A 21,365-nucleotide genomic window follows, 5' to 3' on the forward strand; every position below is an offset into this window, starting at 1 on the left:
ATAGAGTGTTAGTTGGGAGACCGGAGAGGAAAAGACCTTTGGGAAGGCCGAGACGTAGATGGAAGGATAATATTAAACTGGATTTGAAGGAGGTGGGATATGATGGTAGAAACTGGATTAATCTTGCTCAGGATAGGGACCAATGGCGGGCTTATGTGAGGGCGGCAATGAACCTGCGGGTTCCTTAAAAGTCACATGTAAGTAAGAGCCAATATTGAAATAAAATTGTAAGGTTCTATAGAGTGATGGCAGTCCCTATAATCCTATATGGAGCTGAGTGTTGGACTCTGACACAACAACAAAAACAGAGAATACAGACAGCAGAAATGAGGTTTCTGAGATCGATCCTTCGATATTCAAGGACTGGTCGAATGAATAATGACATCAGACAAAAACTAAATATTTAGAGTTTTGTGTAAGAAATAAAAAAAAAATCAACAAAAATAGATTGAGTATGTGAGACGAATGGAAAATGACAGAATTCCAGAACGACTATACGAATATAGAAGAGTAGGGAAGCAAGACAGAGGACGCTCGCAGAAAAGATGGAGAGACCACTTTTAAAGTCTTGAAGACGGGACAGTCTAAGAAGACTAATCCGTGAAGTAGATGATAATGATGATAATTGAATTAATTGTTATTTGTTTTAAGTATTAAGATTTATTTTTTTTAAGTGTGATAATTTAAGTATGAATGAGAAAAATGGAAAGGGAGGACGAAGAAACAGAAGGTACGTGGTAAATGGAAAGGAAAAAATAGGAAGAACATCAAAAGAAATAAAGAGGACGAAGAAACAGGAACAACGTGAAAAGAAATGGAGTGGGGAAAGAAACAGGGAGTACGTGAGAAGAAATGGAAAGAGAGGTCGAAGAAACAGAAGGGACTTGAGAAGAAATGGAAAGGAAGGACGAAGAAACAAAATGAACGTAAGAAAAAATAAAAAGAACTAACGAGAAAATAGAATGTGAGTGAAAAAAATGAAAAGAAGGGAGGATGAAACAGAAATAATGTGAGAAGTGGAAAGAAAGAACGAAGAAACAGAAGAAACGTGAAAAGAAATGGTAAGAAAGAACGATGAAACAGAAACAACGTGAGAATAAGTGGAAAAAAGAAGAATGAAACAGAAAGAACTTAAGAGTAAATAGGAACGAAGAACGAAGAAATAGCAGAAACGTGAGAAAAAATGGAAAGAAAAGAAATCTGAGTAGCTACGCTACGTTTTACACTTTTACTACATCATACTACTTTTGACCAATAAAACGGTACGAAAGGACGTCTTTCAACCAATCATGGCTGCTAATGGCACAATTTTATCGCTTCCCTAGCATTTGTTTAATTTTATCGCTTCCCTAGCATTTGTTTGTTTTTATCACTACCCTATCATTTGTTTCTTTGTTTGCCAACATTTCAAACTGCAAATTCTTTACGGTAGCTACTATAAAAATGCTTTGCGTTAGTCATTTGTTTACAGCATAGACAGTCAACTGAAAATGGCGGCTCCGTCCAAACGTTTTGGTGAAGCTAACATTAGTGAAATAGAATTTCAGTAAGTCAATTAATATTTTATTGTATTGGAGTACTTTATTATATTGTACGAAATGGAAATATAAAAATTGGAGATTTAGCCTCCGAAGAGGTGGAAAAATTCAAATATCTTGGAGCAACAGTAACAAAATATAAATGACACTCGGGAGGAAATTAAATGCAGAATAAATATGGGAAATGCGTGTTATTATTCGGTTGAGAAGCTCTTATCATCCAGTCTGCTGTCCAAAAATCTGAAAGTTAGAATTTATAAAACAGTTATATTACCGGTTCTTCTGTATGGTTGTGAAACTTGGACTCTCACTCTGAGAGAGGAACATAGGTTAAGGGTGCAAATCTAGTCTTTCAGGTAAAGCTTCCTGTAAAGCAGATTTGAATAATTTCAAGGGAAAAGTTGTTCCGGGGCCGGGTATCGATCCCGGGACCTCTGGTTGAACGTACCAGCGCTCTGCCAACTGAGCTACCCGGGAACTCCATCCGACACCGTCTCAACTTTTCCCTTTATATCCACACAACTCGAGTGGGCTGACGAAACGCCAGAGACCCACATCGAGTGCACACAAACTCTGTGTGACTTGGAATTGTGGTTTTCTGTTAACGTACACAGTGACGTATATATTATTATGCAAATCTAGTCTTTCAGGTAAAGGGAAAAGTTGAGACGGTGTCGGGTGGAGTTCCCGGGTAACTCAGTTGGCAGAGCGCTGGTACGTTCAACCAGAGGTCCCGGGATCGATACCCGGCCCCGGAACAATTTTTCCCTTGAAATTATTCAAATCTGCTTTACAGGAAGCTTTACCTGAAAGACTAGATTTGCATAATATATACGTCACTGTGTACGTTAACAGAAAACCACAATTCCAAGTCACACAGAGTTTGTGTGCACTCGATGTGGGTCTCTGGCGTTTCGTCAGCCCACTCGAGTTGTGTGGATATAAAGGGAAAAGTTGAGACGGTGTCGGGTGGAGTTCCCGGGTAGCTCAGTTGGCAGAGCGCTGGTATGTTCAACCATAGGTTAAGGGTGTTTGAGAATAAGGTGCTTAGGAAAATATTTGGGGCTAAGTGGGATGAAGTTACAGGAGATGGAGAAAGTTACACAATGCAGAACTGCACGCATTGTATTCTTCACCTGACATAATTAGGAACATTAAATCCAGACGTTTGAGATGGGCAGGGCATGTAGCACGTATGGGCGAATCCAGAAATGCATATAGAGTGTTAGTTGGGAGACCGGAGGGAAAAATACGTTTAGGGAGGCCGAGACGTAGATGGGAGGATAATATTAAAATGGATTTGAGGGAGGTGGGTTATGATGATAGAGACTGGATTAATCTTGCACAGGATAGGGACCAATGGCGGGCTTATGTGAGGGCGGCAATTAACCTTCGGGTTCCTTAAAAGCCATTTGTAAGTAAGTAAGAGTACTTTATTTGTTCTGATCTTTATATACTTTCTTCTAATCGTGTAATAGTCAATTAAATCCCATTCGAGTTTTTGATTTTCTCTAGATAAATCAAAACCTTTAGTGAGATTACTCTTAATAAATTAATGTATTTAGATTAAAAGTCATTTTTACCTTTACCATAGAATTATTTAGTTTATTATTTGTTTTAGGTATTTATTTTTATGATTATTTTATTTTTGTGATTACTTTAAGTGCAATAATTTAAATACGAAACGGGAAGAACGTGAGAAGAAGTGGAAAGTAAGTAGAAGAAACAGAAAGAACGTGAGAAAAATGGAAGAAAAGGTCGAATAAACTAAAAGAAAGGAAACGGATATGGAAGTACAGTTAAAAGAAAAGAAAATACAATGCAAGTAGGGAAATAGAATGCAAGAAAGAAAGAGTAAGAGAGGAATAGGGGACGAAAGAACTAAAACGAATAAATATAAAAAAGAACGAGAACCGAGTGTTAAATCCGATGTCAGTCATTTAACTTAATTTTGTACTAGTAAGTTAATCAGTCTAATACCGAATCTAAAAAAGAAGAAGAAATATGTATTTTAAAACAAGTTGTTGTCGATGTCGTTAACTGTTATAAGACTGTTTAAGTCTTGCGTGGGTCTTACAGACTGTAGACATATCGATCGAATTCGGCTGCACTGTACATTTCGGAAGCCATTGCCCTCTCATATAGGTTCACAATTCATTGACCTTTTTGAGATTAACAAACCCTAGTTCTCGACTTTACGTTTCCTGTAGAACGGAAGAAGCAAAGCAGCACTGTTAAAAGGTGTGTAGCAATTGAAGGTAAAGGAATAAAAAAATCCAATCTTCACAACGGCTGTCAACTCAGCGTATGTAGGTTGCATTTTTGGTGTCTTTTCCCTGTGTTGTCTCAAGTGTGATTGCCAATGAAATTACGGTAATTTCACAAATAAAAATATAGCCTAGCTTTACGTGGAAGTCCACAACTGTGGAGTAACGGTCAGCGCGTGTGGCCGCAAAACCAGGTGGCCCGGGTTCGAATCCCGGTCGGGGCAAGTTACCTGGTTGAGGTTTTTCCCGGGGTTTTCCCTCAACCCAATACGAGCAAATGCTGGGTAACTTTCGGTGCTGGACCCCGGACTCATTTCACCGGCATTATCACCTTCATTTCATTCAGACGCTAAATAACCTGAGATGTTGATACAGCGTCGTAAAATAACCCAATTAAAAAAAAAAACTTTACGTGGACAGAACGGGTCAAAAGGACCTGGCTTGTAAAGAGTGTAAAATTATTTGAATAGAAAAACTTTTGAAGATGATAGCATAGTCCTCTGAATATGGTTTAATGATATTTTCTTCTGTCTTGCACTTACAATTTTAAGCAATGCTGCTATGGTTGCCAAACAGCACGAAACTGTGATGTAATAGAAATGCAACCCGCACACCACTAACTCAGAGTGGGAGTTGGAGTGGGTATCTCCTCAGGTAATGCAGTGAATGACAGTGCAAAGGAGGACTGTGAACGGAATGTATACTGTGTATATATATATTATATTATATTATATTATATTATATTATATTATATTATATTATATTATATTATATTATATTATATTATATTATATTATATTATAAAATTCTTAAACTTATTAGCTACATACACTTTATCCCTGTTAACTTTTTCCCTCCTCATTATTATTGTATTATTAATAAAACAAAATATATTTTCTTGTGTTTCATGAAAGAAAACACGTACTTTACATCAGTAGGCCTAGATTTTTGAAAATAGGAAAACGTATCAGGCTGATGATGATGAAAGTCGAAAAGACGCAGAAGCATTTTACCCGACTAAACCATCTGATCTGAATATAAAATGGTATATTTTCCCAGGCAACAAAATAGCCTGCTAGAAGGTTTTCTTTCCCTCCCCCATAGTCAGTGTTGTGAGCTCTTTGACACACTCATTTGTACATGAACCTGCCCCTTTCAAATCTTATAGCGTTTTAGTTCGTTTTATTCATAAAATAAGAAACTCTGAAAATCCATAATATCTTTTAGTTGGTTATTTAACAAAGCTATATCAAGTACTAAGTTATTTAGAGTCGATGGAATTTGTGATGGCGAGATGAGACCGAGGATTCGCCATAGATTACCTAACATTCGTGTTTTGGTTAGGGAAAACCTCGGAAAAAAACCCAACCAGGTAATCAGCCCAAATCGGAATCGAACCCACATCCGAGCGCAGCTTCGGATCAGAAGGCAAGCGCCTCTGCCGTCTGAGCTACGCTGGTGACTCCATAATATTGGAACAGTATTACTGAGCATAACCACTTCCATTTATTTGTATAACAATGTTAACATTATAGGTACAGGGCTTTCATTTCAAAATTTCCCAGTCTAAATAACTAACTATTTAAATTGAATTCAATTTAAACAAAAGCACGTCAATTTAGATATTGAAGGGGAAGTCTGAAACCAGACTTAATTGCGTTTTAGATTTCATCTCCCACTTGAAATTGTATCGCGAGAAAAGCTTTGTGACTGTATGTACTAGACTGTGGTGTTATTTTAGATTACTCTTCTAACTCGTTGGTTTGTCATCCTCCATATAGCCTAGTCCTGCGTTTTGTTACTCTGAATACAAGTTAAGTGTACATACTCAGAAACAAAATTTGGGCCACCTGAATTTTCTAAGTCCCAGTTATAACATTACTGTTGTTTAAAGACTGAATCATTCTAGGGCGATATGTTTAGAGTAATACTGAACCATTTTTACTTACCGGTACATCTTCAAGAGTGAACAAAATTATTTTTGTCCCGCTAGATTCGTGATTTGGACCATCGTGCCACGCCCGAGCGGAGAGCATTTGAAGAATGAATGTGGTGAAAGTGTCTTTATGGATGTTTTTTAAAGTAGATTGAATGTATAGTAATGGCAAAAAAACCGGACCGACCCTTGTAGCTGATTTCAGAGCCTTGTTCACTCCAGAGCACGATAGACTTATAACTATGACTTTCGTGGTTCGAATCCTGCCTGGGAAGGAAACTTTTTTTTGTTCCTTATTCAAATTTATTCCCAATACTTTTCGATTGCTGGTAAAATTCATGTTCTGGCAATAATAAGTTAATTAAGTAGTAAATATCGCTGCAATTGAAAAGTATTGGGAATAAATTTGAATAAGGAACATAAAAAAGTTTCCTTTCCAGGCAGGATTCGAACCACGAAAGTCTTAGTTACCAGTCTACCGTGCTCTGGAGTGAACAAGGCTCTGAAATCAGCTACAAGGGTCGGTCCGGTTTTTATTGCCGCTACTGTACAATTGGACACAACATGGGAATGATTGTTAGTGCTATCCTAGATCATATATGTAACAGATATGTCGGAGTTATAGGCTTTGAGGTTAACAACTTTTGTCAGGTTTACTACGCTGCCATCTAGTTGTTACATAAGGAGTCACGTCCTAATACTCATTTGAATTGCATTAGCGACTGTGCTGCCATCTCGTATTCGTTTACGGCGGACAGGTGGCGATCCTGGCTGTTGTTCTCTTCAAAGTGCTGCCGATTTTAACGTAGCGAGGAGTTATCTGTTACATATATGATCTAGGGTGCTATTTAAGACTCGACGTAGTTCAAATGTTCATTGCAAGATAGCGCAACGTGGAAGTTCTTCGAGATATGAGGAATGCATCATTGCCTCTACTGGAACATAGAATATAGACACAAGATAAGGGAAGAAAATGAAAAAGAACTCTTAGCAATGATTGACTACTTTGAACGTAAATATCATAGAATTTTACCGAGGTCTGAGTGAATAAACTGAACATGAATACTTGTGTACCTTGGGTTTCATATCCTATTGTATGCAATTTGTGAAATAACTTCTTTCAAGAATATCTAAGATGAGTTCTATGGGATTTTCAACCTCTTCGTGGACATACCAAGTGGCATTGACTCTGTTTTCTTCTTCTTCTTCTTCTTCTTCTTCTTCTTCTTCTTCTTTCTTGGCGCTACAGTTCATTGTGAACCTTGGCCTCTTCCACGATTTTCCGCCAGTTGTCTCGATCCTGCGAAATTGCTTTCCAATTCCTATATCCCATCTTACATATGTCTTCTTCAACTCCATCCAGCCATCTTATTCTTGGTCGTCCACGGCTCCTTTGGCCCCCAGGATTTCCACTTAATATCCTTTTAGGAATTTCTACGTCATTCATCCGTGCCACATGCCCAGCCCACCTTAATCTTGCTGCTTTTACTATTCTTCTAATAGGCGGATCTTTATAGATGGAATACAACTCATTATTATATCGCCTCCTCCATCTTCCTCTCTCGAATACTGGGCCAATTATTTTACGGAGTATCTTCCTCTCAAAGGCATCCAAATTTCCAGCGTCCTTTTTTGTTACGGACCACGTCTCAGCAGCGTATGCTAGCCAGTGGCGGCTCGTGGGTATTGAATTAAGGGGGCTGCATACAAAAATAAACCAAGCAACTTACTTTATTTAAAGATTAGTTCCATGCGCCTTGTAGGTTGCAAACTTTTGAATCATCTTATTAAAATCCGATATCTCGTTTAACATAATCTTTACAATGGAAAACATAGCTGATGCGGTCAGTCTCTCTTCTCTCATCGTATTTCTAAGATAGGAGTTTACTCTCTTCAAACACGAAAAGCAACATTCTGGTTCGGAAGTTGTCATTGGTATGGTGATAGCTATGCGTAGTAGTTTCACAACTTCTGAAAATGAGACCTGTAAGTTCTCAGATAGAAGAAACTGCAAGAGCTTGACTGCGCCACTGATATTTCTGAATTCTTGTCTCTGATACAACACAGTGAGTTCCGTTTTTAGTTTGTCTTTATCGGACATTGGGAAAAGCTTCAGGAAATGAGCTTTTGTAGCATTAAAATTTTTCTTGACACAGAAGAGAAGATAATATCAGATGATCTATGAACTGGAATCGGGTGTTAGCTTGTGTGATAATGAGGTCGCACACTTCCTTGGCTGCCGCAACCCTTGTCTGAATCCCTTCGACCTTACGACAATTTTTAGGGTTTTCATTTTCACAGATCTCGCTGCTCAACTGTGCACTGTTCCGTATTGTCTATATGGCATTAACAAAACTTGATATGCAGAGTCGGCCTCGGTAGCATAGTCGGTTGCGGGTTCGATCCCGGCCAAGGTCGATGGCATTTAAATGTGTTTAAATGAGATAGGCTCATGTCAGTAGATTTGCTGACATTTAAAAGAATCATGTGGGACAAAATTCCGCCACACCGGCGACCCTGATATAACCTCTGCAGTTGCGAGTGTCGTTAAATAAACCATAATTTAATTTTTTATATGCAGATTTGAACCTTAGAAATATCTAACTGGCGATGTTGTAGTTGGTTGTATAATATATCTACATAATACATCAATAAATGAAAAAAAAAAAAAGAAATTGAGCCAGAAATTGAATTCAGGATCTTCAAGAGTACGCACAAGGGCGCTTGCCTCCTTTATTGTGATGTTGTTAGATGTTTTAGATTCCATTATGGCTTGAAAACATTCTAGCAATGGCTCCTTCTTCTCATGAACAACATTTACTGTTCTTATTTAAAACTCCATCTTGTTGTCCCAGCTGATGGAATTGTCTTTGAAACACATTAATTTAATATAGACTGTGTGGAGATCGAGAGGAGAAAGCAGGGATACTGGATACATTAGCAAAAAATATGCGAGCTTTGTAGGCTACTTTGTTTAGCGGCTCTTTCCATTATGAGATTCAACTGATGGGCACTTAATTTCAGATTTCTCCTGAATGGTTAAGGTACTGAACTGAATAGACTGTAAATATTGTACAGAATTAAACATTGTCGCACTTGTTATACTCACAACGTTAAAGAAGATGTATTTAAAACTGCGCGCTACTGACAAACTGCTGCAAATTTTGCAGCGCCTGGAAACTCTGGATTCACGGCAAGGGGCTAGCAGGGGGAGGGGTAAAACTAACGCGCAAACCTTCCGAGACGAGACTGGCAGCTCCAGGGGAGGAAGTGGCTTCACCCTATAGTCCTTGTCTCTGGTTTCGCTCTGGCAGCACCAGGGGAGGAAGTGACTTCAATAACGATTGCTTGCATGTCAGTGAGAGCGACATTTAAAAAAAAATTCGAGCCGCAAAATAGAGAATGTATAATAAATGTATTTCACAACATAAAACGAGACAAGAACCACAAATGTCTGGGGGTGCTGCAGCTCCGCAGCCCCCCTTCGAAAGCCGCCCCTGATGCTAGCACAGGTCTTATAAGTGTTTTATAGATAGTTATCTTTGTGGTACGAGATAAAATTCTTGAAAAAAAGTAATTTTCTTAAGGCGAAGTAAGCTCTATTGGCAGCCATTAACCTCTGCTTTATTTCATATGAAATATCATTAGACTGAGTAACTGTTGATCCCAGGTATTTAAATTCATCCACTCTCTCGAAGTCATATCTGCCTATTGTTATTGAGGATGGCATATTCTTGAGGTTTGCCTTTCCACAAGCCATGTATTTAGTTTTCGATTGATTAATAGTCAATCCCATATTCCTTCCTGCCTTTTCTATATTCAAGAATGCATCTTCCATTGCCCTTCTAGATCTTGCCACTATATCTATATCATCGGCGCATGCGAGTATCTGCACTGATTTATAAAATATGGTCCCTCTGCTAAGTAGGTTTGCATCTCTTACTACCTTCTCCAATGCAACATTAAAAAGGAGACACGCCAGCGTATCTCCTTGTCGCACACCATTCTTAATATCTAATGGATCTGATAACATTGACTCTGTTTTCAACGATTGTAATTACTCTTCTAACCCGTTGTGACAAACACTTTTCATTGTCAGTTGAAATTTTGCAGTTCGGATACAGTACCCTTCTGCACAGTATGCGGGCGGTCACATCCATAGTACGAGTATGTGATCGCATCACTAGGTGGCATTATGATATGCTTATCGCACAGAGAACGATGTTACGCGTAATGAGTAATGCAGTTGTGAGTCGACTGTAAAGTATGTGATCCGATGGGTTTTTATGATGGGTATGTGTGCTGTAATACTGTAATAATACTACTAATAAATACGAGTGGCATGATGCTGTGTCGTTTATGGATGTTTGATCCTTGCCCTCCCCTACCTTCCCAGTATACACACACTGCCCTTTCATTTGCATATTTCAAAATTTCAAATTGAGCCCACATTCTCACAAAAAATAGTTTCCGTGACGTATGCTCCAGCCTCCTACTTGTATGCACACATACACACACACGCACACATATATTTATGAATATGAACTATAAAACGGTCCAAACTTTCCGACATTAACTATTACTGCATAGTATATAATTAATAAAAATATTTATAAATTCCTAATAAGAAAACCAAGGCATGTAGTATTACGCTGTGTAATGGAACATGATGTATGATGAAATAAAAAAAACACACACAATGTCCCGAAATTCTCGCACACGAACTACACGCTACAGCAAGTGAATTCTGGATGAAAATGGAGATGAAAATTCTAGTGTCATCCGAAGAAGCTTTAATTGCAAACCAGGCAACACTCCACAACATAGAAAGTCTTAGTACTCTGCTGTAATGTTACGTTTGCTGCATTTACAATTATAACTAACAAGCAATAAAATTATAAACAATAGGTAATTCGTTACAAAGTTATGAAGGAATATAATGTAACACAGACATAATTCCTAGGCCTACATTAAAGAAAGATGTCCACACCTGTGGAGTAACGGTTAGCCCGTCTAGCCGCGAAACCAGGTGGCCCGGGTTCGATTCCCGTTCGGGGCAAGTTACCTGGTTGAGGTTTTTTCCGGAGTATTCCCTCAACCCAATATGAGCAAATGCTGGGTTACTTTCGGTGTAGGACCCCGGACTCATTTCACCGGCATTATCACCTTCATCTCATTCAGAAGATGTTGATAAAGCGTCGTAAAATAACCTACTAAAAATTAAAGAAAGATAATTAAAATAAACTATTAAAATAAAAAAAGCTAGGGTAATGGTTTTAACTATGAACGTTTAGTTTTAAAGTAGTGTACGGATAGCTCGAGCTAAGATCAGAGAAGTAACATTTATTTTCAAAATACAGTATTGTTTGTTGTTGTTTAGTCAACTGTCCGAAGACAGGTCTGAACCTCACAAGTGGTACCAACAAGACACCATTTATGAGACAATTAGGCCAGAAGATAATGGGCTAAGGTGGCCAGTTCCCTTCTCCCTCCACTGCATACATCTTCGACTAGCTATATATTACACTAATCAGACTTTAGAACAGTGTTGCAACATGTGTAATAAACAATTCTTTGGACGAAATGTTGTTAGTAACATTTTCACCTACATTTTCATCCAGGATTCACACAATGTAGTCCGTGTGCTCCAGTTTTGGGACACTCTGTATAGCTATATATTTTTTTTACGAAGTCTTCCATTACAGTTTTTGGAAGACTTTATTCAAATACTGAAAACGTTTGTTTGTAGCACTTTCACCCTTTTATATAGCCTATTCATTCTTCATTTGTCAATAAATAACAAATACCTTCTTATTTGTACATGTTAGGCAGAAATTCTATTATCCACTATATTACATTAAAGGATATCAAGATATCTGTAACTACAGTTTTAAAGATTCTTTTTCTTACGAAGCAGCGACTTTTCCCCTGTCGATGTTCTCTACGCGCTCTGATCTCACACTATAGAAACAGTGTGTGCCACTCTCAATAGTTCACAGACTTGACAGACTTCCATCCTTCAGCCATAAACTTGCTGAAGCGTAAACCTAGACTTCAAAGACATGGTGCACCTTCTACTTGAGATCATAGTGTTTCATTTGATACCTTCTGTTGTGTAATAAATCCAAGAAGAAAATCCCTAGAGCAGATTTCAAATAAAGCACCGTTGTACGGGGCTTGAAATAACCCCTGTCGTTATTGGAGTAAAATAATTATTATGTCTTTTGTGCAACCTTCACGGATGACTAGACTCGAAGAGCTTAAATATGAGCAAAATCTGTCCTGTAGTTTAGATGAAAAGGTTGTACTCAGACATGCGGAGAGATTTACCGCGAGTGAAAACAATTTTTCAGTGTTAGGATCGCTGAATATGTTCAGTTTTGTAAAAGCCTGAATTTGTTTTTGTAATTATGACATTTACTTACAGTTCACGTAGTCAGAGAATAAAATAAAATAATATCCAATTGCATGAGTGATTAGCCTCTCTGCCTTTTACGTGGCGATTCGGATTCGATCCTCGTGTGGGTCATGAAGGAATTTGTAGTGGAGAAAGTGGGCGCGAGGGATTTTTCTAGGAGATTTTCCCGTTTCTGCTCACCATCATCATTGTCATCATCATTCCACCAATCAGACCTCCAGAACAAATAAATGACTAAAGTTGTACACACTCGTTCTTAATAAAGACTACTGTACACTACTCCCCCGATTTAGTAGAATACGTTTGTCTGGAGAAAACAGTACAACGTGGTCTGTTGTAACGAGAATCCAAGCCCCCACATACCGGTAAGGCATCATGTCACAAACACTTTCAAGTCTGAGTATTTCTGACAAAGTAAATATTAGTCAACGCTGAAAACGGCATAAATGTTAAGAACATTGCTGGACAGAATAAGGTAATATTTATAATTTTTTCTTTCTTTATTTAATCCTTTATTTATTGATTTGTTTATGTATTTATTACTTCATTCATTCATTCATTAATTCGTTTATTCATTCATTCATTCATTCATTCATTCATAACTTCGCTCGCTCACTCACTCACTCACTCACTCACTCACTCACTCACTCACTCACTCACTCACTCACTCACTCACTCACTCACTCACTCACTCACTCACTCACTCACTCACTCAGCATATTTTCGAAGACGTTTCGAGCAAAACATGTCATATAAACAAGGGTCCTATTCTCAATATTTTCAGAGTTACACTAATTTAAAGTTCTTTGTAAAATATCTTTTTCCTTCAGTTTTAACTTCCAACATATTTTGTTCTTTTGTCCATTAATAAATATATATATGTATATATACAATATATATATATATATATGTATATATATATATGTATATATATATGAAAAAACGCACATATCGCACTCCCTGTAAAATTTAAATTTATTTATTTATAATTTGTATGTATTTATTCCTAATAATTGTAACATAAAATATAATATAAACAGATAACATTTTAGCTCACCCCTGAAAGAGTAGAACTCGTGTAAAAAGTCGTCAAAAATACTGTCGTATGTCGGAAGAAACATAATATAATACTTTCGTAATTTTTCAACACTTTTTGGTTGGAGTTATGAAATTCTAATAATAAAATAGTAAATTATCAAAGGTTTTAGTACCTATTTATTAAAATATTTTTACAGCAGTATTTTACTACGAAATAGCATATCTTTACAAATAGCAATTTTCGAGTTACTATTTTACTGGGAGTGCGATGTATACTAGCAAAAAGTTAGAGAATGCTCCTCCATTTTGATTTGTTGGAGCATATAAAATCAGCTTACATGGCACAATTTGCTTTTCCATTTTTCAGGATTTGCGTGCATCTCATCAACGATTTTTTAAATGCTGTCCACTGAAAACATTTGTGTAATTTAATGAAAAATAAATAAATACAGGACATTTTGGGTAGCTATTCTAAGAAAGTGAATACAGATCGCAGGACAAAATCTTTAAATAAATTACATGTCCTATATAATTCGAAAGCAAGAAGAGAACATATTGAAGTGGCTTTCTTCTGCTTTCTCCATGCGATGAGTCACATTCTTTACTGTTGTAATCATTGAGATGTCTTGTATTCATGACTTTTACCTCGATATCGACTAGAATAATCTGATTACTTTGTGAATTTTTGTAATTTAATAATAATCCAGGGACACAAATACAATGACTATGAATTGTTTTTTATATTTCAGAAAACGTCCAAAATTCGGATGTTTTTCGTTTCCCGCTTGGCCGGATATGCGCAGCCGCAAGTATCGGGCATCATTGATCGCCACCCGGCATGATGTCACCGCGCGTAACGTAGGCGCAGAGCGACTGCCTGCAACGCGCTGTCCACATCGCAACGGTCGGATCACATAACCTCCGCGAGTACCAGTTGTAGGGAGAGAGTTTCAGGGACGGTCCTCATGGCGGCGGAGCCATGGCAGGCCTTGGACTTGGGCAGCGGCCATTGGACCTGACCTAACACCACCTGCACAGCTGTGAGTACCACACACCCCTCTCTAATGTAGGCTACTATCTGTTGTCACCATCCATGTTCCACCGCGGGTTTCTACGTCAGAGTCCCGCGACCTGGCGGATGTTGGAATGCGATAGGATGTAGTAATTATCAATCAGGTGTAATATTGATTTAGCTGCAACTCGAAGCTTTCCAGCCATCTGTTAATTAAATAAAGTGCGTTAATATTGTCCCAACGCGTTCCGTCAAATGACGTTCAACATGAGTGCTCTTCGTAAACTGATAAGAGCGTATCTTTAACTTACTCTTCTGCTGATTATTGACTTCATTGTTTTGCTTTCACTATTTATGAATACGAAGAAATTATTTTGTTTTGTTTTTATTGTGGTTACTGCGTCGTTTAGACTCAAGTCAGAGATCTTGAAGTTGCTGAATATGGGTACCGGTACAACTCTAAGCTTTATTATAACCATATGGAATACAAACAATCTTTTTGTCATGACAATAAGTTCGGATTTAATCTGAAACCAGAAAATGCAAACGAAAGCTGAACTTCTTCCTAAGTTAAATCTTCAGCTTTATCAGATTACATCTGCGACATAACCTCCTTGTAGTTATTGTGGGACATACTCTTGGTTCCTGAGATCTGGGAGTAGGCCTATAGGGATCACAGGAAACGATACAAAACTTAGACTGAATATTGAGTCGTGTTAACGCACAGAAATCAACTCGCTTAATGGTCATTCGGAGTTTGAAGAAGTATTTAAAAATGTGAAATGTGATTTATACATTGAGTTCTGAGCGAATTTATTAAAAAATCTGATTTGTTAGAAAAGACGAAAAGCTAGCGAGTTACACTCCAAACGGTGATTTTACTACTAAAGTTAAGGCAGATAAATTCTAGTTTGACTACAGACCAGCAGTTTATCACATTCCCTGCATAACATAGGCTACCTTAATTCCATATTTCATAATTTGGAGAAAGTGCAGTTTGATTTTAGGCGACTCATATGTTTACCATTTAATTGGAAGTCCAACATCAATACGGAATGATTAAGGTGTCCCATTTAGGCGCCATTACGGCGCATGGGGAACATGGAGGTAGAACTCCATTGCTTTCAAGACCTCGGCGCTAGAATGAGGTGATGTGGCAGGCACTACGCTTCGACTATCTTTTACCCCAGGGAAAGACACTGTACTCAATCTGACGGGACCCGAACTACTGGTGCGAGTTCTTTCTTACTTCAGTAAGGGCGCACATTCGGCTTTCTGTTCGGAGTACCATTTGACTGTCTTTGGTCATTTAATTTTATTTTCTTCGTAGAAACCTTGGTGTGACGAGGTAGATTTATTTCCGCAAATTTATTGTAAGTTTCCATAGAAATTGTTTTGAAAACTTGTTGTAAAGATGAATGAATAACTGAAAATAGCATGAAATACAAACTCTGATGTACTTACTGTACATAGATCTAGGAATTGTACATAGATCTAGGAAAATCCAAGATCTTTTTTTTATTATTTTGGTAGGTTATTTTACGACGCTTTATCAACATCTAAGGTTATTTAGCGTCTGAATGTGATGAAGGTGATAATGCCGATGAAATGAGTCCGGGGTCCAGCACCGAAAGTTACCCAGCATTTGGTCATATTGGGTTGAATCCAAGATCTTTCTTTATCCAGTCAAGGAAACTTGGCTTGTGGGATTCGTTTTGATCTCCCGAGTATGAAATAATTTATATCTAGTTTAATATTTCATATTCCGACTATAATATTAATTTAGTGTTTACTATATGAAACATAGACTAATAATAATTCATGGCTAAAAAAAAATTGTGTTTCTGATTATCACAGTCCACAAAAAATTGTATTTTTTTATTATTTTAGGCTAGACGGCAGTTCGGAAGGCGGTCGGCTGCTATATGCGCCGTAGCATTTCTGGTATGTGACGTCACAAGTACGTACAGTAGAACCAATCAGAATCAGTATGTAACAAATACTTCCCGAGTTCGTTTGTTCACGTGTGAGTGTTTCAATACATTGAATAAGTAAAACTAACATTTACTGTGTGTGTGTAAGATAAATAAATGGAAGAAGAGACTGTAAAAAGACAAGTATTGCACAGGCAGGCGCGGAAAATATTGTTTAAGCTGTATAATTATTTTAAAAACGTTGACGAGCAGGAAGCTGTCGGCCATCTTGATGCTGGCTGCAACGTTGCCAATATGCAAGATATGACTGCAGAAGCATGTGGTGTGGGATTGAGAACAGTGCAAAGAATATTGTTAGTGAAGGAAAGAGTTTTTATTTGGTGTCATGCTTACAGTAATCAACAGCTAAGGTCATTATTGTCTTATGATAATTTAAATTCTCTCCTGCGCTATTTGTATTGCACGTGTGCTCGTGAAGTACGATGTGGCAATGTTGTACGCTGCCTTGCTCTCTCTATCTGTCTCTCTCGACGCAAACGCTAGCAGACTACCGCCTTCCGAATTGACGTCAACTCTAGTGGAAAAAAAAAAAAAATGTAAATGGTTCGCAAATTGTGTTCAGCAATCCCTTGGTATACGCAAAAAGTTTTCAGGATTCGTGGACACATTTCTATATAATAATAATAATAATAATAATAATAATAATAATAATAATAATAATAATAATAATAATAATAATAATAATAATAATAATAGTAATAATAATAATAATAAAAGCCATAAATCCCTAGTGGGGCAAGGCCTCCTGCTTGGGTAGGGTGGCTCGAGTCTTGACCATCAGAAGAGCCAACCTGATGGTCTATTTACATTCCTAGTTTTTTTTTTGTCCACAATTTCACTAGCACTGGTTATTGCTGCCGCTCAAAGTTTGTTGACTGCGTCCTTCCACCGTATTCTGTGGCGTCCTATTCTAGTCCACAGTCCTCCTAGCTGCAACTTGAACTCGTCCGCTCATCTGGTTCTCGGTCGTCCACGGTTTCTCCAGTCATTTCTTGGATCCCACAGTGTCGCCGTGTGTGCCCATCTGGTAGGTTGCATTCGTACCACGTGTCCTCCCCAGCGCCATTTCATCCTATTAGCGAGTGTGACCAAGTCCTCTATGGCGCTTCTTCACCGTACTTCTTCGTTTCTGACTCTGTCCTTCAGGCTTATTCTGGGTATTTTCCTATCCATTCTTCTTTGTCATCTTCCTAATTTTAATGTCTGTTTCTTGGTGAGTGACCAGGATTGCGCCCCATACAGAAGTACAGGTGCAATGCAGCTGTTGAAGATCTGCCTCTTGTTCTGCAATTTCTGGCTCTTGTCCATTAGGATGAAGGATAAAATTTTTTCCATGCTGATGCTATTCGTCTCTTTCTATTTCTATATAATTTTTATGTTAGAAGATATTATTATTATTATTATTATTATTATTATTATTATTATTATTATTATTATTATTATAGTTGATAAAATCACATCTGATTGATATGTACATCTATTATTATCAGACAGTACAGCTCACTTGACGATATGTGTCAGAGGAAGAACAATTTTATTGAAGATCTTCCCCAAACAAGGGTGTAACCAACAAATCTATAATACGCGTTGCAGGATAAAGGAAAATAATTTCAGGGGCATATTTCGTTAGGCCCATATTTATTAGCAAAACCATTTGATTAATCAAGGATATGAGTTTATTCAGCTATTGGATGCATTCATTTATTATTATTGTTATAAAAGAATGCTTCAAAATTACTTTTTTCATCGAAGTTACATATTTCATTAACTTGATGTTACACCTTTTTCGAGGGACGTCTTAAATTGTTTATATAGAGCCTACATCTGAAGTCTGAGTAGTGTAATATGTGGCTAGACTAGACGGCAATTCGGAAGGCGAGTGGCCACTAGATGCGCCGTAGCCTGTGTGGCATGTGACGTCACAAGCTTGAACAGGAGAACCAATCAGAATCAGTCTATAACAAGCACTTCCTGAGTTCGTTTGTTCACGTGCGAGTGTTTCAATGCATTGAATAAGTAAAACTAACATTTACTATGTGTATGTAAGGTAAATAAATGGAAGAAGAGACTGTAAAAACACAAGTATTACACAAGCAGGCGCGGAAAATAGTGTTTAAGGTGTATAATTATTATAAAAACGTTAACGAGCAGAACGCTGCCGGCCATCTTGATGCTGGCAGCAACGTTGCCAACGTGCAAGAAACGACTGCAGAAGCATGTGGTGTGGGATTGAGAAACGTGCAAAGAATATTGTTAGTGAAGGAAAGAAGGTTTGTTTGGTGTCATGCTTACAGTAATCAACGGCTAAGGTCATTATTGTCTTTTGATAATTTAAATTCTCTCCTGCGCTATTTGTATTGCACGTGCCCGTGAAGTACGATGTGGCAATGTTGTACGCTGCCTTGCTCTCTCTATCTGTCTCTCCCGACGCAAACGCTAGCAGACAATCCGCCTTCCGAATTGCCGTGGACTCTAGTCGGCAATGTATACAATGGACGGGGGAAGGAAAACTGGCCACCCTACCCCATTACTTCCTGACTTAGTTGCCTAATGACTGATGCCTTTATACGTGTCACTAACAAGGTTCAAACTGTCTTCAGATAGCTGACTAAACAACAACAATAGTTGATAATGCCAATTGGATTTAAACTCGGAAATTTTAAGACACTCTTAGTGATTTGATTGATAGTTTGTAGGAAGAAAGGAAGAATCACTGGATATTCTTCTGAAAATAATGTATGTATGTATTTATTTACACTGCAAGTGGGCAAGCACCCGGTGGCAGTGGTATATACAATATAAACAATACATAATAAAATGATAAACAATACACAATAAAATTTACAATACACAATACAATTTTACAATACACATACAATTTTATACACAATATAATAAGAATACACAATACAATTTAACACAATAATAATAATAATAATAATAATAATAATAATAATAATAATAACACATAGATAAAATACCTAATTTTACAATACAACCTACATAATTTTAATAAAGGAGACTAAGTCTTTAGTGATTCTGCAGGGTTCTACCGATAACGAAAGTAACCAAAAAGTAGGCCACCGGCGTGGCTCAGTCGGTTGAGGCGCTTGCCTGCTGGTCTGAAGTTGCGCTCGGGCGCGGGTTCGATCCCCGCTTGGGCTAATTATCTGGTTGGGTTTTTTCCGAGGTTTTCCCCAACCGTAAGATGAATTCCGGGTAATCTATGGCGAATCCTCGGCCTCATCTCGCCAAATATCATCTCTCCTATCACCAAATCTCATCGACACTAAATAACATAGTAGTTGATACAGCGTCGTTAAATAACCAACTAAAAAAAAAAAACAAAAAGTAACTAATTTAAGCAATTTGTTACGAAAGTAAGAAAATGTAACGAATTTAAGAGACTCGAATGATAGGGATAACGAAATTATGCATGTTGTTCTGAAGAAGCAGCTCAGAGCTAAGGTGAAGCTAAACAACTGCAATTGCAAAATCAAATAATGTTATTGGAAGAAAAAGGTGGAGTTGAAGTTCATCGAAATGAAAATCAAAGAAGTTACGCAAGCAAGTCTGTTGACAAAGCGCAAGATGACTGAAATGTGATTAGTTTTTTTTTTTTATCGTGATTATGAGTAATTCTTAAGTTGTGGCAACTAAAAAGTAACTAATTTTTGCTTCACGTTTTGGTAGACACCCTGTTCAGGAAATATGGACTTCCATATACGAGTGAATTTCCAGCATATCGAGGGCATTGCACTATAAACACAATAGCAGCAAGTGGCCTTGTTCCATTACGCAAGAAAGCCTTCAGTTTCCATTCGGTGTTCACAAGGTGACCCGTTTCTAAATTACAGAGTGAATGTATTGCAAAAAATTCATAGTTTTGTTATTGAACTACAGCTTTCCTCGTACCATACACCTCTTACATGACTTTGACGAGAAGGTTCGAGCGTTTCTATTCGGCTTGCGTCACATATCATAACCCTATTATTTCACCTTGTTTTATGCACGTGTTTTTAAAGCTCGAGACTTGCAGAATTGTTATAAGCAGACCTGACCTGCTGTTCTTTTTCTGACTGCTCCAGTTGTGTCAGTCCCACATTGTGAATTTACCAATAACTATACCTACAGATAGAATACAATCGTATTTTGACTAGTCTGTGTGTTACGTATAAAGATAACGTATGAAATGTGACGTTTGATAGTAGTAGGCTACATTTATATATTTATTTATTTATTTTGCTAATAACTGTAATATAAAATATAATATATACAGAAAAACTTTAGCTCGCCCCTGAAAGAGTAGAACTCGTGCTCAGGGGCGGATTTCTGAATTGAAATTAAGAAGTATATAATACAATTTGTCTTATGTCTACTACGTAATAAGAATATATAGATTTAAATTTATAATTTTTCAATTTTTATAAAATCCATACATAAAAAGGTAAAGGTATCCCCGTAACATGCCTTGAAAGCACTTGGGGGTCATGAAGGTAGAGCCCCATGCTTTCGATGACCTCGGCACTAGACTGAGGTGGTGTGGTCGGCACCACGCTCTGACCGCCTTTTACCCCTGGAAAGACCCGATACTCACTTTTATAGGAGGCTGAGTGAACCTCGGGGCCATTCTGAAAGTTTGGCAACGAGAACTTTTTAAATTTAATACTATGTACTATCACCTTTACTTTTTAACTTTGCTATAGAATATGTTATTAGGAAAGTCCAGGATAACAGAGATGGTTTGGAATTGAACGGTTTTCATCAGCTGCTTGTCTATGCGGATGACGTGAATATGTTAGGAGAAAACCCACAAACGATTAGGGAAAATACGGGAATTATACTTGAAGGAAGTAAAGAGATATGTTTGGAAGTGAATCACGAAAAGACAAGGTATATGATTATGTCTCGTGACGAGAATATTTTACGAAATGGAAATATAAAAATTGGAAATTTATCCTTTGAAAAGGTGGAAAAATTCAAATACCTGGGAACAACAGTAACAAATATAAATGATACTCGGGAGGAAATTAAACACGGTATAAATGTGGGAAATGCCTGTTATTATTCGGTTGAGAAGCTTTTATTATCTAGTGTGCTGTCAAAAAATCTGAAAGTTAGAATTTATAAAACAGTTATATTACCGGTTGCTCTTTATGGTT

At 37.5% G+C, this 21,365-nt stretch overlaps 1 protein-coding gene across 2 annotated transcripts in view; it reads left to right on the forward strand.

Moving 5' to 3' along the window:
- Nucleotides 1-14,097: 14,097 nt before the first annotated feature.
- LOC138716370 (sialin-like) overlaps nt 14,098-21,365 on the forward strand; it is a 211,494-nt gene continuing 204,226 nt past the window's right edge. The window contains exon 1 of one of the 2 annotated variants that reach the window (XM_069849389.1): nt 14,098-14,237. The gene's annotated coding sequence lies outside the window, so the exon portion shown is untranslated. The remainder of the gene's footprint in view (nt 14,238-21,365) is intronic. The other variant, XM_069849388.1, reaches the window with a different exon arrangement.

The sequence above is a fragment of the Periplaneta americana genome, chromosome 16 (genome assembly GCF_040183065.1).
Source record: "Periplaneta americana isolate PAMFEO1 chromosome 16, P.americana_PAMFEO1_priV1, whole genome shotgun sequence".
In the NCBI taxonomy this organism is placed as follows: domain Eukaryota; kingdom Metazoa; phylum Arthropoda; class Insecta; order Blattodea; family Blattidae; genus Periplaneta; species Periplaneta americana.